The sequence below is a fragment of the Sus scrofa genome, chromosome X (assembly GCF_054392235.1).
Source record: "Sus scrofa isolate SSC_HxYL_T2T_F1_AM1 chromosome X, Sscrofa_HxYL_maternal_Yorkshire_Landrace_v2.0, whole genome shotgun sequence".
In the NCBI taxonomy this organism is placed as follows: domain Eukaryota; kingdom Metazoa; phylum Chordata; class Mammalia; order Artiodactyla; family Suidae; genus Sus; species Sus scrofa.
Window position 1 is genome coordinate 41,089,990 of NC_139401.1, and position 17,569 is coordinate 41,107,558.

At 39.4% G+C, this 17,569-nt stretch overlaps 1 protein-coding gene and 1 long non-coding RNA gene across 29 annotated transcripts in view; both read right to left on the minus strand.

Moving 5' to 3' along the window:
- The window catches only part of CASK (calcium/calmodulin dependent serine protein kinase), a 371,692-nt gene that overhangs the window by 316,876 nt on the left and 37,247 nt on the right, over positions 1 to 17,569 (minus strand). The window lies entirely within an intron of this gene.
- LOC146394560 (uncharacterized) lies at positions 13,497 to 16,864 on the minus strand. The gene is made up of 2 exons (XR_014835358.1): positions 15,332 to 16,864; positions 13,497 to 14,951 (listed from the first exon to the last, which is right to left on the minus strand). It is a non-coding gene; the product is annotated as an uncharacterized LOC146394560 (long non-coding RNA).

Below are 17,569 nucleotides of genomic sequence, written 5' to 3' on the forward strand. Positions count from 1 at the left end.
GCCCCTACAAACCTGGCACAGGCAAATCCTCTCTTGAGAAAGATACTGTTAGTATGAGCAAGAATCAGAATAAGACAAAAGAAAAAGACCAAGGCGGGAGATACTGAAATAAAAAGATATAAGAGCCAAAACTGTAAACTCAATGGATATGGATGTCTTGCTGTGGCACAGTGGGTTAAGAACCTGACTGCAGGGAGTTCCCGTTGTGGCTCAGTGGAAATGAATCCAACTAGTATCCATGAGGATGCAGATTTGATCCCTGAACTCGCTCTCTCAGTGGGTCAGGGATCCAGCATTGCCGTGAGCAGTAGTCCAGGTCACAGAAGCGACTTGGAACCCATGTGGCTGTGACTGTGGCGTAGGCCGGCACCTGTAGCTCCAATTTGACCCCTAGCCTGAGATCTTCCATATACCTCACAAGTGTAGACCTAAAAAGTTAAAAAAAAAAACAAAAACAAAAAAAACAAAGAATCTGACTGCAGTGACTTGGGTCGCTGCAGAGGCCAGGTTCCATCCCTGGCTTGTTGAAGTGGGTTAGAGGATCTGGCATTGTCTCAGCTGCATCGTAGGTCACATCTGCAGCTCAGATTCAATCCCTGGCTCAGGAACTTCCATACGCCACAGGTGTGGCCATCAAGTTAAAAAAAAAAAAAAAACCCAAAACAAAGCCAATTCAAAGGATAGATTTCAGAGTAACAAGACTGAAGAAAGAATTAGTTAAGAGAAATCTAAGACAGAATAAATTATGCAGAATATATCATAGAGGAAAACAAAAACATAGAAGAGACTTGGATGCAATGATGAGAAGATATAATATATGTTAACTGGAGTCCCAGCAAGAGGGAAGAGAATGAGATAGAGGTAAAACTTGAGGAAATGGCTAAGAATTTTTCATAGAACAATTTCACAGAATTTTCATCAGACCTGTCTATCCAAAATTTCAAGACTCCCAGTGAATAACAAGATAAATAAAAACAAATCTATATACCAAGATACATCATAGAAAAACAAACAGCAAAATCTTAAAATAACCAGAGGTTAAAGAAAATTATCTTAGAAGTGACACTTTGACAGCTGACAACAGAAACCAAAAGACAATGGAATGATGATGTATTCAATAATATGAAATCAAGTACCATCCAAACAATTCTATACCTATGGACTTAAATAATGAAAACAAACTAAAGACAAACATAAACTGAAAGAGCGTGTCATAGCAGACCCACACTACAAGAGCTTCTAAAGGATACTTCAGGCAGGAGGAAAATTACCCCAGATAGAAGGTCAGAGATACAGCTAAGAATGAAGAACAAAATAAGACATAAATATGCAGGTAAATATAAATAAATACTGCCTGTATAAAAACAACAATACTGTCTTCTGATTTTACAAATATAGAGAATTTAAATGTATGACAAACATTAATACAAGTCAAGAAGGGATAAAGTGAAAGTGTTCTAAGATTTTTGCACTGGCTGAGATAAGGATAGTAACAGTTACCAGTATCACACCTTAGGAGTTGCCATTGTGCCTCAGTGGTAATGAATCCAATGAGTATCTAGGAGGATGCAGGCTCCATCCCTGGCCTTGCTTAGTGGGTCAAGGATCCGGCATTGCCATGAGCTGTGGGGTAGGTCACAGATGCAGCTCGGATCCCACGTGGCTGTGGCTGTGGCGTAGGCTGGCAGCTATAGCTCCAATTTGACCCCTAGCCTGGGAACTTCCATATGCCACATGTGAGGCCCTAAAAGGCAAAAAAAATATATATATATATATATATAGTGCTTTATATATATATATATATGCACACATACATATATATAAAGCACAATAAAAGGAGATAGATAGACTAAGATAGGGAAAAAAAGAATAATGTTGAGGAATTGGATATACTTAGGTGGGTTTAGGACAGGTATCAGTATTAAACACAGTAGTCATGGTAGGCCTCATTAAGAAGGTAGCCTCTGAACAAAGACTCTTTCCCTCTCCATAACTGACCTCGACTCCAGCCACAGCTCTGGGGCTACCACTATGGGGAACATTATTTTTAATGTATTCTTTCCACGTTTGTCACCCTCTGTTTCCTTGAGGGCTTCTAAAAGAGTTCTTTCACCCTGGACTTGCCTTGATGATGACAAGAGCAGCAGTGCTACTATTTATTACATACCCACCATTTGTTAACATTCTACGGGGTGCTTTGCAAAAGGTCTCATGTAATTTTCTCAATAGCTCCAGAAGAAACACACTATTATTCCCCTTTTATAGACAAGAACAGTAACTTTAAAATCTTACCCAGTGTCCCACAGTTAATATAATACAGAGCTAGGATTTTAATGTGAAATCTACCTGCCTATAGGGTCTGTGAGCTTTCCACTATCCATGCTACAATCCTGCGCCATTATTGCCAACAACAAGGAAAAGTGAAATGAGGACAAAAACTCGATAGATCAGTAGGTGCCAATAGACACACTGAAGACACTCAACAAGCACTCGACTAAGGATTCACAGAGAAGATTTCATGATCAAGGATCAGCTACAAAAGATGCTCAGAGGGAGTTCCCGTCGTGGCACAGTGGTTAACGAATCCGACTAGGAACCATGGGGTTGCAGGTTTGGTCCCTGCCCTTGCTCAGTGGGTTAACGATCCGGCGTTGCCGTGAGCTGGGGTGTAGGTTGCAGACGCAGCTTGGATCCTGCGTTGCTGTGGCTCTGGCGTAGGGCAGTGGCTACAGCTCCGACTCGACCCCTAGCCTGGGAACCTCCATATGCTGCAGGAGCGGCCCAAAGAAATAGCAAAATGACAAAAAAAGATGCTCAGAGAACTGGGTTGACAGGCTTCAATGGGAAGCCAGTAGCCATTTTCTTTTTGTCTTTTTAGGGCCACACCTGAGGCATATGAAGGTTCCCAGGCTAGGAGCCGGATAGGAGCTGCAGCTGCCGGCCTACAGCAAAGCCACAGCAACGCAGGATTCTTGACCCACCGAGCAAGGACAGGGATTGAACCTGCATCCTCATGGACACTATGTCGGATTCTTAACCCTCTGAGCCACAAAGGGAACTCCCGCTTTAGCCAATTTTCAATAGCTATTCCTCCTGTCACCTATCTGGTATTCTTCTTGCCTTGCTTTGGTTTCTTATGGTTCTTTTCTTCTTAACAGCTTGAGTGTGTCCGAGAAATCTTAGCTTTTCTTAATCTGTGAGCAATACTCTGTGTTTTCTGACCTCATTTCCTTTCTCTAACCTGAAATGTCTTAATTTTGCTTCTTGTATTTTACACTGACTGATCTTCCCCAAACAACAAAAATTTAAAGTCTAAGAAACAGGAAAGTTAAACTTAACCAGGCATAGTGTTTTTGAGAAATTCTTTTAACTGAAGTATAGTTGATTTACAATGTTCTGTTAGTTTCTGGTGTACAGCAGAGTGTATACATATATCACTCTGCTGTACACCAGAAACTAACACAACACTGTTAGTACACATATATACATGCACACATACTTTCTCAGATATTTATCCATTATGGTTAGTTACAGGATACTGAATATCATTCTCTGTGCTATACAGTAGGACCTTGTTGTTCATCTACTTTACATATAGTAGTTTGTATCTGCTAATGCCAAACTCCTAATTTATCCCTCCCCAACCCTTTCCTCTTTTGTGACCATAAGTTTGTTTTCTCTGTGAGTCTGTTTCTGTTTTGTTATAAGTTCATTTGTACCATATTTTAGATTTCACATATAAGTGATATATGATATTTGTCTCTTTCTGACTTACTTCACTTGGTATGAGAATCTTTAGGTCCATCCATGTTGCTGCAAATGGCATTATTTCATTCTTTTTTACGGCTGTGTAGTGTTTCATCACACACCCACACCCATCTTCTTTATCTATTCATCTGTCGATGGACATTTAAATTGCTTCCATTTCTTGACTATTGTGAATAGTGCTGCTATAAACACTGGGGTCATGTATCTTTTCAAATTAGAGTTTTCTTTGGATATATGCCCAGGAGTGGGATTGCTAGATCATATAGTAACTATTTTTAGTTTTGTTTTGTTTTTGCAATGCAGGATCTGAGCAGTGTCTGCAACCTACACCACAGCTCACGTCAATGCTGGATCCTTAACCCAGTGAGCGAGGACGGGGATCAAACCCACAGCCTCATGGCTACTGGTGAGATTTGTTTGCACTGCGCCACAATGGGAGCTCCGGTAACTCATTTTAGTTTTTTAGGGAACCTCCAAAATGTTTTCTATAGTGGCTGCACCAATTTTCATTCCCACCAAAAGTATAAGAGGGTTCCCTTTTTTGAGAAATTCTGATGTAATGACTGTCAAGCCAGCCATGTTATACCCAGAAAAAAGAGATCTCCCAAAGTACCTTGAAAACCTACAATCAGATCAGACTACTAATGAAATAAGTCTTTGTTTTAGGGGGAGAAGTGGTGTTGGGGGAAGGGATCATGCTCTCTAATGGTCTGAAGAAAAATAATAAAGCCTATAGGCTGTACATTATTGTTATATAACAAATTATCATACATTTAACACCTTAAAACAGCACCCTTCATAATCTCGGGTTCTGTAGGTCAGGGGTCCGGATGGTTCAGCTAGGTTCTCTACTTCGAGTCTCACAGTTCTCTGCTCAGGGTTTCACAGGCTCAAATGCAGGTGTCAGCCAGGCTGTGCTCTTATATCTAGAGGCTCTGGAGAAGAATCCACTTCCTGGCTCATTCAGGTTGTTGGCAGACTTCACTTCTTTGCAGCTGTACATAACCAAAGGTCCATTTCCTTGCTGGCTGTTAGCCGGGCGTGGAGCTCCTAGAGCCCACTGTACTCCTTGCCAGTCCATTCTATCCCCAAGCCCCAGTGGAGAATCTCTCTCACATCAAAGCCCTTTCACAATTCACATCTCTTTCTCCAGAAAATCTCCTTTAAATCAATCCTCTTAATTTTTTTAAAACTCATATCACTTCCATTAACAGAAAGTAGTATCACTTGCCATAAATAGAAGGTGACCTTAAAAAGAAATAGAACTAAATCAATAGCACTAAAACTTCTAGATAGTTACTACTGCCCTCCTTCCAAACACTGTGAGCTTGAGAACTACTCACTTGAACAAAAGGGCTATGTTGATTGTTAATGTTATATTAAAACCAAACTTTGACCTTCTCAAAGGTATTAGTATAATCAGAAAGACTGAAAGTAACTAACTATAGAGAAGTCTTTGTGTTTACTTAACAATTTGCTGGGATAAAATCTAAAATCATACGGCCTAGCACAATACCTATCACACACTTCAGGAAAATTAAAGTCCTCGTTAGAAATTTGAACCGAAAGACAAGTGGTACAGGGTTTCCCTAAAGGATTTTGAATTCTGCATTACCAAAAAAAAAAAAATCACTTAAAAACAAATAAAAAGACATAATCAGACTAAACCTAAAAAGAGCATGGTTAATGAAATGCCCTGAATTCGGATACACATACACATAGCTTGGAGCTTCCAAAGGCACAATGACCCATGGACATTCATACCTACATTGCTGCCATTTCTACTCTCCTTGAAAACAGACGGAAAGCAAGATTGTTCTATCTTGTTCAGACTATATTCCTTCATGAATTCTTAGAGGAGGAATTATGGTACACCTAACACAGCTGAGCAACAAGATCACTTAGATTAGAGGCCAGCAAACTACAGGCCACAGGCCAAATCCAGACTGCCACCTGTTTCAGTAAATACAGTCTTACTGGAATACAACCACACACATCTGTTTACGTATTGCCTATGACTGCTTTTTTTGCTACAACAGCAGAGCTGAGTGGTTGGGACCAACTGTATGGCCTGCAAAAACTCAAACATTTACTCTGGCAGTTTACAGAAATAGGTTGCCCACCCCTCACTTAGATATTGATCTCAATCATGTTCAGAGTGGAGATTTCAGATTATGCTAAATGGCTTATCTCTTACCTCTTCAGTTCTTTCATAGGTAAATCAGTGTGTCATTACTACTTGGCATAAAGAATTGTACTTGTCAAAGAACTGATACTACATTATCAGGATTATCAGAGCCTAGATTTCAGGGCACAACACATCTCAACCCACGCCCCTCTAAGCCCTTCTGAAATATTTTATTCATCTCATCAAGAGATCATCTAAATAGAAAGCCAGATCACATCTTATGATACTGTGATACTGTTCTTTAAAATAAACTTTCAGAAAAATTACAAAGAATACATAAACTTTCCATACATCCTATACTCAGTTTCCATTAACATTTTTCATTACAATGAAATAATAGCAAATAAACATATATTAATGAGCCAATACTGATACATCAGCATTAATAAAAGTCCATTCTTTATTCAGATTTCCTTAGGTTTTTGGCCTAAATGTCCCTTTTCTGTTCCAGGATCCATCCAAGATACCACCTGACATTAAGTCATGTCTCCTTTGGCTCTTCTTGGCTATGACAATTTCTCAGACTTACTCTGTTTTTGATGCCTTGACAGCTTTGAAGAGTACTGTTCAGGCAATGTGTAGAATTTTTCTCGACTGGGATTTTTCTGATCTTTTCCTCATGATTAGGCTGGAGTTATGTGTTTGGGGAAGGAAGACCACAGAGGTAAAGTGCCATTTTTATCGCACCATATCAAAGGTATGTTCTGTCAACATGACTTATCACTGTTGATGCTGACCTTGACCAGCTGGCTGAGGCCTTGTCTATCAGGCCTCTCCTCTGTAAAGTTACTCTTTTCCTCTCCTCTTCCATACTGTAGTCTTGGGAAGGAGTCACTATATTCAATCCATATATACTGTTCACTTCTTTGTTATTAAAGTCACCTCAGTCAGTATTCATGTAAAAGTAAGAATAAGTATTTAAGAGCTACAAATTTCGACTTGCCACACAAAACTTGCCTTTATATACTTGGACTAAATTAACATCAGGAGATTCTTTTTTTTTTTTTTCATTCCCAGTACTCTGGCAATTATTACAAAGTTTCACTGTTACTGAAGGCATGTCATAGAGTAGAAAAAAATCTTCTAATTTCCAAATTAAGTCAAAATCTCCACAAGTAAGTATTCCTTAAGCAAAAAGTCTAACAAAATGTGACTGATGCAGGGCTATTTTTCCTGTCTTCCACTTTTATCTCATTTTGTACAAGAAGATGAGCCATCACCATCCCACAATCTAATACAGCCTTCCCTGTCCCTGAAATGCCAATGAATTCAGATAAGCTTTTGTGAAGAAAACAACTTAGAATTCTTGGTTGAGTTATGTTGGACTTGGTTGGCACCCTTCCTTAGGGCAATGATAATCAGGCCAGAACACAAGGACATCAAGGGGCCTGGCTGAGGAAGCACAATCATTAACAAAGTAAACTTAGTTAAGTAGAAGGGCCTTTGGCTAATTCTTTTCAAGTCAGAGCCTGAGCCTGAAATGAGGCATTGGATAAAGTTGGCATTCTCTGCCCATTCGAGATCTCTCTTCATTTAGTGCTGGCCAATGACATCTGTGCTGGCTGCCAGTTATCACTGACAATACAAGCAGCCTTCAAGGGTGGCTGTCCCTTAACAAGAGACTTCAGAAGGAAAGCCATTAGTGGCACCTGCTCTAGGAGGAGCCCACAGAGGACTCTCCTGGGCCAATTACCTCCTCGTAGCCAAGAAAAGACAGGCACTTCCAGGCCAAATCAGACTGCAGATCAGAATCCGTGGGACTCAGGGTGGGGGCAGACATGCTGATGAGAACAAATGTTATCCAAGAGCTGAGAAAGTTCAAATCCACTTCACAGAAGTCATCCAGAGCTAATTCTGTATAAGACTTAAAGCACATTACCTGAGGTCATGAGTTCATTCTATTTCTTCCTGCATCCTCAGTATGATTAAATACTTTGTGGTTGAAGAATAAGTGAAAAGTTTACAGAAAAGTGTTTTGTCAAAAGTAATGACAAACAAAATGACTGAAATGACGTCAGTTGAATATTATCTAAAATATAAGTTTTCAAATGTGCTTTTTATCCCAAACATTTGGTCATCCTACAAATTTTAGCAAAAAAGAAATCAATATTTCTGACCTTGACCCAATCCTGACCCTACTCAAAGGGCAGCCTAAGAAGAAAATGCAAAGTTAATGCTGACCTTGCTTTCTTTATTGGGAAAAAATGAGAACCCAATTATGTTGCCTAGAGAGTCACATTTATTCCACTTAACATTAAGTGCTTCAAACAAAAGCCTAGTAACTGAAGTAAAAGGTGAAAAACGCAAACCAAACCAAGCCTTTAAAAGAGTACATCTGGTGTGCAATTCATTATAGGGCTGTAGGTGATTAGGGTTTCCTCAAACATCTTTCACAGAGCCAGCTGATTATAACAGAGAAGAAATGAGTTCCACTGCACCATCCTATTTTATTTTGGCTGTACCATTATTAGTAAATAACACCGAAAGTATATCAGTTGAAAAAAAGATGGACCACATTTCTTTCCAGGGAGCACATCAAAAAAACCACTACCATGCCATGTGTAGGAAAATTCTGGTACTTCCACAGTACACAAATGCAGAGCTACTGTCCTTAATGAGATGACAGTTTATTACTTCCATATAAAGACTGGATTTTTGAGCTTTCTTATGCCTCTGATTTATAGCAAACACTTAGCTGATCCATACTCCAAACAATCCAAAGTACTATACATCTGCTGCTTTCATTTCTTGGATAAAATGGATCTCAATACCAGCTAAAAAAACCATATTAGGCTAAAAATCTCATCTACAGGCAATACGCTATTGATCAAAACTAATAATTCTTTTTGAAAGAGATTACTCACCTTAAACCTCAACTCTAGTAGGTAAAATACATCATAGTGATCAGAAAATAAAGATGATTGTGGTGATCAGTGGCCTTATCAAAGGCTATTATTTGGATCACTGCTCAAAACACCTTCAGCCTTGCCATGATGTTGCTTTTCACAGAACAGAGACAAGCACGAAGACTAACAGATGCTTACTGGTTTGGATTGGTACTTCATTCAAAAATACCATGCCTAATGTCTTTCAATCTTAATAAAACATTAAATAAACTATCAACCATAGTACATGATGCTAAAGCCAACAGAGCATATCCGTTTTTATTGCTTTATCTGAAATCTTGGTGAGATTCCTACCCTAAACCAGGAAGGCACTGACTGCTAAGCAAGAGAATAGTTTCAATAATATGTTCCTTAAAAAGTCCAAGTCTGTATTTATATATTTGCCTAGAATAGAACCAATTAGAAACAACCATATTTGAAATCCACCATAAAAATCCTCTTTGGTTCCTCCTTAAATTTCAGTGAGTCTTCTTTACAGCCTGACTAAACATTACGGCCTTCCCTTTCTTCAGGAACTCAGATGCTTTTGCATCTGCATTTGCAAAACCATTTTTAGAGCCTTCTTCCTTTCCCCATATTAACTCAATACAGAACATCTTGGTTTACTTCCAGTCATAGCCAAGCTGCTCTCACTGTCATCAGAAACATCACTACAGGGACATCCTCACTCCAGGTCACTTAAAGAGCCACAATAACCTCTGCTTATGCCCTCTGACTCCAGAGTTAAGAAGGCATAATAATGCATCCTTTAAAAGGACTATATTGGTTAGTATATTAGTGACTCATAATAAAAAATAATGTACTATGATTCCAGAACAAAGTAAAACTTACAATGGTAGAAGCCATAATAGGCACAAATTTATATTTTAAAAAGCCTGATTTTAGGATTTACACAGAAAAATGTTAATCCCAATGAAAATACTTTCAGGAAAATAAATAGGAAAATAGAAAAAATTACAGATGGTTTAACTATATGATAGAGAAAATTGATCAAGGAATTAAGTTAGCTTAGTGGAACCATCTGTGCTGAGAAATACTTTCTCAACAAAAAACTCATTAATATTCATTTAATTCTAATTAAAATATTTATATTTACATCCAACTAGTCAAAAGCTTCCACAGGTAGTAACAATAAGAATAATACAATTATTAGTAACAGGTATTATACTAGTATTAGTAGATACTAGAAATAGTATATTAGTATTATAGGTATTTAGCATTCACTACATGCCAGTCACTTTTCTTAAGACTTGCTGGAATTAACTCATTTAATTCTCATAACTACTCTATACAATAGAGTGTCTTTACTCCCATTTTACAGATGAGGAAACCGAGGTACAGAGAAGTTAAATAACTTGGCCATGACCCCAGTGCTAGTACTAACTCAATCATAATTCATATCCAAAGATTTCCAGATCCGGAGCTCATGACTTTGACCACTATAGTATCCCTGCCTCACACCTGTATCAGACATATGCCCAAGATCCCCTGTTAAAGTTATCTAATCTTTACCCCCCTTTAAAGAAGTAAAAACCCATCTGTTCTCTTTATCAGGAAATCTTGCAGACTTCAGTTGCCTTATGTGTTTTATTTATGTTCTGTAGTACTTTGGGTTCTCTTTTTAACTACTATATAGTATTTGCTTACATGATACAAGAAAAATACTGTATTTTGTAGGAAGAATCACACCTCATATTCAAAATTTAGTTTAAAAGCAATTTTCAAACTTATAAAAATGAAATTAACACTGTATATTGACTCAAGTTTCCTTTCTGCTGAATGATTACACTATAAAGTGGTACTAAGAATATCGTGTTCATAGACGATGACGTAGAATTAAAGTAACCAAAGTACTTCTTCTGGAGTAATTCTATAAATACATGGCAGAGACAATTCTACCAGTATTTTGTAGGCAAATAAATTAGCAGAGGCAAATACGGAGACACAGTCCCATATATCTGGCATTGGATCAAGAATCGAGGGAGTTCCCGTCGTGGCGCAGTGGTTAACGAATCCGACTAGGAACCATGAGGTTGCGGGTTCGATCCCTGCCCTTGCTCAGTGGGTTAACGATCCGGCGTTGCCGTGAGCTGTGGTGTAGGTTGCAGACGCGGCTCGGATCCTGCGTTGCTGTGGCTCTGGCGTAGGCCGGTGGCTACAGCTCCGATTCAACCCCTAGCCTGGGAACCTCCATATGCCGCGAGAGTGGCCCTAGCAATGGCAAAAAGACAAAAAAACAAAAGAATCGAGGTAATATGGGTGTCCAGTTCTAGCTTTGCAACTCATTGGTTTTATATACATTTTGTTGTTTGTCTTTTTAGGGCAGCACCCATGGCATATGGAGGTTCCCAGGCCAGGGATCGAATCGGAGCTGTAGGCACCAGCCCACACCATAGCCACAGCAACACCAGATCTGAGCAGAGTCTGCAACCTACACCACAGCTCATGACAATGCCGGATCCTCAACCCACTGAGCGAGGCCAGGGATCAAACCCAAATCCTCATGGATACTAGTCGGGTTTGTTAACCACTGAACCACGGCGGGAATTTCGACGGGTTATGTGTTTTTGAATCACAGTCACTCTGTGGCTGTTTCCTCATTTAATAGAGGGTGTTAGAGGCAGATAAATACCTCCATTCTGCCAAGCTCTAAATTTTGACTTAGGGAAAAAACATAAGGCACTGGAGGTTTCCTCACAAGTTTTTCTACTGACTCCACCCCTCTCTGTTTCATCAACTACCACAGGACAATCTTCACTGACTGTAGATCAGAACATGTGTGTTCTAGCTCTCAATTCATCACTAACTATTAGTTCCAACTCTCTGGAGCTTCCCTCAAATAGAGGAATTAGACTAGTCCAGGATCTCTTTTTGTAGGGACAAGTCACTTTATTGACCCAAAGACTTCAGCTTAATAGTCAGGAGCAAGACAGAGGCACAGCATTTCCAGACGTAGGAAAGGTTTGTTCCTGATACAAGTTACCAGAGCCCAGCCTTACAGCCAAATAGGTATTATGAGCAAGAGTGAAACCTATAGTAGTAACCTCAGACTACCAGAAAGACCAAAGCCCAGAGGGAGAGAGGATATGCCAATAAATATTAGACTATCTCCCCACTCCTTTTGCTGGATATACCTATTATCTTAAAAGGATGTTGTGGCAGCAGAATACTTGTGCCTAACAAAAAAAACTACTATGAGTCAGGTACTTGCTGATTTCAATTCTGATCAATCAGATCAAAATATAACATCTACCAAAGTATTAGTCAATCCAGATCTAAAACACCAGGGTCTTAAGAAATCATTTCACCATTCTATATGTACTATGAGTTTCTCTGCCTTCCCACAATATCTAGGTGGGGTAATGATACTTTTGTAATTTAGCAGAAATGCATCTTGGTTCAAAGTGCTATAAAATACAGTTGACCCTTGAACAACACAGTGGTTAGGGGCACCAACTCCCTGTGCAGTGGACCCGAGCTGTTCAAAACTGTGCTATCCAAGAGTCAACTTTTTCAAGACCTAGGTATTCATGTATCTGTGGAATTGAATTCAAAATGTAAACCAGAAGCACAGCTATCAACTATATATTTGTTCCCCAGGGGAGGAAAATGTATTATAATATATAAAGACAATTGGCTCTTCACAGTAAAAGAGTAAATTCTGGAAAATTATTTTTATTCAAAAATTGACAGAGTTTAAGGTCATTTAAATATAAAAAGCAAAATACAGGTTCTGATATGGAAGATGCTCATTACCTGGACTCAAAAAAGTTTCAAATAAGACTAGGTCGTACTATAGGCAGACTAAACACATGCTTACTATTCTGAAGAACAAACATTCTTTTTTTTTTTTTTTTTTGTCTTTTTGCCATTTCTTGGGCCACTCTCGCGGCATATGGAGGTTCCCAGGCTAGGGGTTGAATTGGAACTGTAGCCACCGGCCTATGCCAGAGCCACAGCAACTTGGGATCCGAGCCATGTCTGCAACCTACACCACATCTCGCAGCAACGCCAGATCCTTAACCCACTGAGCAAGGCCAGGGATCGAACCCGCAACCTCATGGTTCCTAGTCGGATTTGTTAACCATTGAGCCATGATGGGAACTCCGACCAATATTCTTTAGATTGATGTTCTCTCTGTGGTTTGCGGGAAGTACTTCTGTGGAAGTGATTATATAAATTTGGTAGCAACCTGAAATAATTACATAGGTTTTCTGCTAAACTGAAGGCAACAGGGTTTGGTGAGTCTACACTAAACAATCAGGATACCATTTTGTTAACTCATACCAAGCACAGAATTTGGGGGATTTGATATAAAATTTAATTACATACACCTTATGTAATTTGAAATGTTCTATCTACCTGTACTAAGTACAATGGCAAACTATGGGATGTCCATTACAAATGTTTCCAAACTTCAGTCACTTGTGTACTAGAGGGCAGGGGTAGCTCAAATTAAAAACCATACCTATCCTACAGAGTAGATTTGTCTTAAAAATACGCCTCTGTTGCCTGAGAAAGACAAGCTCTAATGGTAGTCCTTGTTCCAATGAGGAAGGGTTTACCTTTATTCAGGGGCCATGTGATTGCTGGTAGCCTCTTAATTCTGCCTTTATGATAGTTTCTTTTCCTAGTTTTGGTTTTCTTTCTTTTTTTTTTTTTTTTGGCCACGCCCACAGCATGTGGAAGTTTTTGGGCCAGGGATCAAACTCATACCACAGCAGTGACCCAAGCTGCTGCAGTGACAATGCCAGATTCTTAAACTGCTGTGTCACAAGAGAACTCCCAGATGTGTTTTAATTTAAATTACCTTATGCTGTATTGACATTTAAGATACTCAATGCAATCACAAACTTAGATTCTACCTTACATTCTCCATGATGTGAAAAAAAAAACACTCTCACTTTTAAACACAACTACCAACATATCTCTTCCAAAGCATCTATGGATGCTAATTCAACCTTGCCCAAAGATGTAGAGAAGTTTTCTGAAGGAACTGAGAGTCACATGACAAATGAGAGAAACCTGCATCCCAAAGCAGGCACTTCGGGAAGCTATCACAAGGTGCTTGGCCGGTTTGACCTTTCTCTGCTCTCAGGCTGCACTTGAGACCCAGAGCTGGTCATCCCAGACGGAACAGACTGAAATTGCTGTCTACAAGGCACCAAATGGGATTCATTCAAATGTCCAGCATGTCTTTGAAAATATCAGGATAATATTTGGTTCTAATTTTACGTCCAATTTCATTTCTTTTTCAAATTCCGCTATAAAAATCAAAACACTAGGCAACGCTCAAGTGTTTATTAGAAACATAGCTGCTCTATTTGTTTATTCTTTAGAACTGTACTGCCCATGTTAAAGACGTCCCAAGTAAGTCACCAAATAATCGAAAGATTACTAAATTTCTGAGCTTGGCAAAGATAATCTTAAATATCAAGGGAAAAATATGCAAATGAGTTTACCTTATGGAAATTAAAAATCACTGTCTTTCACTTACAGGTAAATTTCAGAATAGATCTTCAGGAGATCCCATAAGATGTTGTGGAGGGAGATGATGGAGAATTTGGAAGCAATAGAAAAATGAATGAATTACCATTGCAGTGACTAGGGTTAGTGTCATTTGTTAGAAATGGTAAGCACCAATCTATTATCACATTGAATAAATCTCAATTTTTTTCAAAAAGTGCTACAAGAGTATGTGATTTCATTTATGATTACTGAGCAAGACATCAATGATCCAGTTAAGAGTATTAAGAACATGAACGAAGATTTCCTGACCTAAAAGTATTCATTAACATTCAGATTAATATAAGGAGAATCAACATCAGAACTCTGGAAACCTAAACAGAAGTATTTGGTGAATTCAAGACTTGTATTTTCGGGAGTTCCCGTCGTGGCGCAGTGGTTAACGAATCCAACTAGGAACCATGAGGTTGTGGGTTCGGTCCCTGCCCTTGCTCAGTGGGTTAACGATCCGGCGTTGCCGTGAGCTGTGGTGTAGGTTGCAGACGCGGCTCGGATCCTGCGTTGCTGTGGCTCTGGCGTAGGCCGGTGGCTACAGCTCCAGTTCCGACCTCTAGCCTGGGAACCTCCATATGCCACGGGAGCAGCCCAAGAAATAGCAAAAAAAAAAAAAAAAAAAAAAAAAAGACTTGTATTTTCGATATGTGACTTGCTTTTATTTCAAGGAAATAACTGTTTATTTACCATTCCTTGAACATGCTCATATAATAAGAGTAGTTTTGCATCAGGTGAACATGTAAAATAAGTTCCTTTACTGAATCCCAAGAATGGCTCCTTGAAGGAACTGACATCGCAAGGCATCACAGAGACTCCCACATCTTTATCATCAAGGCAACTGTCTTGTACTTTGCTTACTGGTTTTCAGAATTACTTCACTTGCCCCTAATTTTATAGGTTTATTAATAATACTATAAGTAAGCTCTATGATCTATACAACTTTGGAAACCTGTCCCACTTCCTTGGGTCTAATGCATAACGCTAGAATCATCTCATTTCACTTGCACAACACTATCTGGGAGAGATCAAAGCACTTTTTTATTTGTCATCTCTCAACACTCCTGAAAAGTGAAAAAGACACTCTTATTCCTCTTTTAAAGATAAAAATGGATGTGCAAGAAGCACAAAGAGGGTTTCTGGTAATGTCCTAGTTTCTTGACTTGGGTGCTGGTTAAACTGAAGTGTATCAGTTTGCAAAAGCTCATCAAGCTACATACACTCACGATTTATATATTCGTCTATGTTCTATGTTATACACAAGTAAAAAGTCCAAAAAAGAAAAAACTGGAGATTGAGATTCCAAAACATCCAGTGACTCACCTAAAGTCAGTGGTAGTGGTTGGCTCACATGCAAGCCATGCAACTTCTAGGCCATCCTGGGTACTCTACATCAAACTAGAGGCAAGAATATACAATGGAGAAAGGACAGCCTGTTCAGTAAATGGTGCTGGGAAAACTGGACAGCCACATGGAAAAGAATGAAATGAGAACACTCCCTAACACCATACACAATCTGGTGTTAATCATTTCCTTCCACTCAATCTCTTTTTTCTTCTTTGATCATTAACAAAGTATTCTGCCTCATCACCAGAATGTTCCTGGAACATCACACTTAAAAAGAGAGTCACAAGGGAGCGCGCCCTGGTGGTGCGGTGGCTTTAGGATCTGGCGTTGTCACTGCAACGTGTGGCTTAGATTGCGCTGTGGTGCAGGTTCAGCCCCTGACCCGGGAACTTCCACATGCTGCAGGCACAGCCCCTCCCCCGCCAAAAAAGAAACAGTCACAAAACTTACTAAGAAAATACTCAAGTATGCAGTGGAGTTTGAAAGATATACATCTCTACTCAGAAGCTGGATCAGTCTCCATTTCTCACCTTTGAAGTTGTCTGGGTTGCCTTCTATATTCTGTCATAGCCTGCCTTTGGCATTCCTTCACAGCACTCACAATTGAATTTTAAACAATTATTTGTAGAATAATTTAATATCCCTCTCTCTCTCTAGATGGCAAGCTCCATGACAGAAAGGGCACCTTCTATGTCATTCACAGCTCTATCTGCCCGCCAGGGCACAGAAAAACCTGGTAACCACTCAAGACATTTTGCTGAATGAGTGTTTCTAACAAGCTCCATACCATTTGGATTGATGAGACAGACCATTTGGCTTACTGCTTCAAAAATTATATTCTGACTTAGCACATTAAAACTGCTTTACAGGGGAGTTCCCGTCATGGCTCAGTGGTTAACGAATCCGACTAGGAACCATGAGGCTGTGGGTTCAATCCCTGGCCTCATTCAGTGGGTTAAGGATCCAGCGTTGCCATGAGCTGTGGTGTAGGCTGCAGACGCAGCTCGGATTCCACGTTGCTGTGGCTGTGGCGTAGGCTGGTGGCTACAGCTCCGATTCGACCCCTAGCCTGGGAACCTCCATATGCCACGGGAGCGGCCCTAGAAAAAGGCAAAAAGACAAAAAAAAAAAAACTGCTTTACATATGCAACTTCCAGTTTATAGACATTATGAAACAATCACAACTACATCCAAACTATGTAAGTGAAATAATTCCATGTATTATTTGCATGTTTATTTCCCCTATTAAATGAATTCCCCAGTAGAAGAGACTGTGTATAATTATAGCAAGGTGGCTAAAGAGTTCAGATGATAGAGTCAAACCTAGGCTTCCCAGCTTTATGGAGGTATAACTGATAAACAAAAATTGCATATATTTAAGGTGTACGATGTGGATTTGATATTCATGCTCATCATGAAACAATCACCACAAATTACCAAGTCAGTTGACATTTCCATCAGCTCCCATAGTTCCCATTTTCTTTATATGGTGAGAATATTTATGATCTACTCTCTTACCAACTTTCAAGTAGATAATATAGTGTTATTAGCTATAGTCTCCATGCTTTACATCAGATCTCCAGAACTTTACTCATTCAGTACAACTGAAGCTTTGTACCCTTGAGCATCATTCCATTTCCCCCACCTGCCATCCCCTGACAACCACCATTCTACTCTCTGCTTCTCTGTTTGACTACATTAGATTCCAGGTAGAAGTGAGATCATTCAGTGTTCTTTCTGTGTCTGGCTTACTTCATATACCAAAATGTCCTCCAGATTCATCCATATTGTCACAAATGGCAGAATTTCTTTTTTTTAAAAAAAAAGCTGAACAGTATTATAT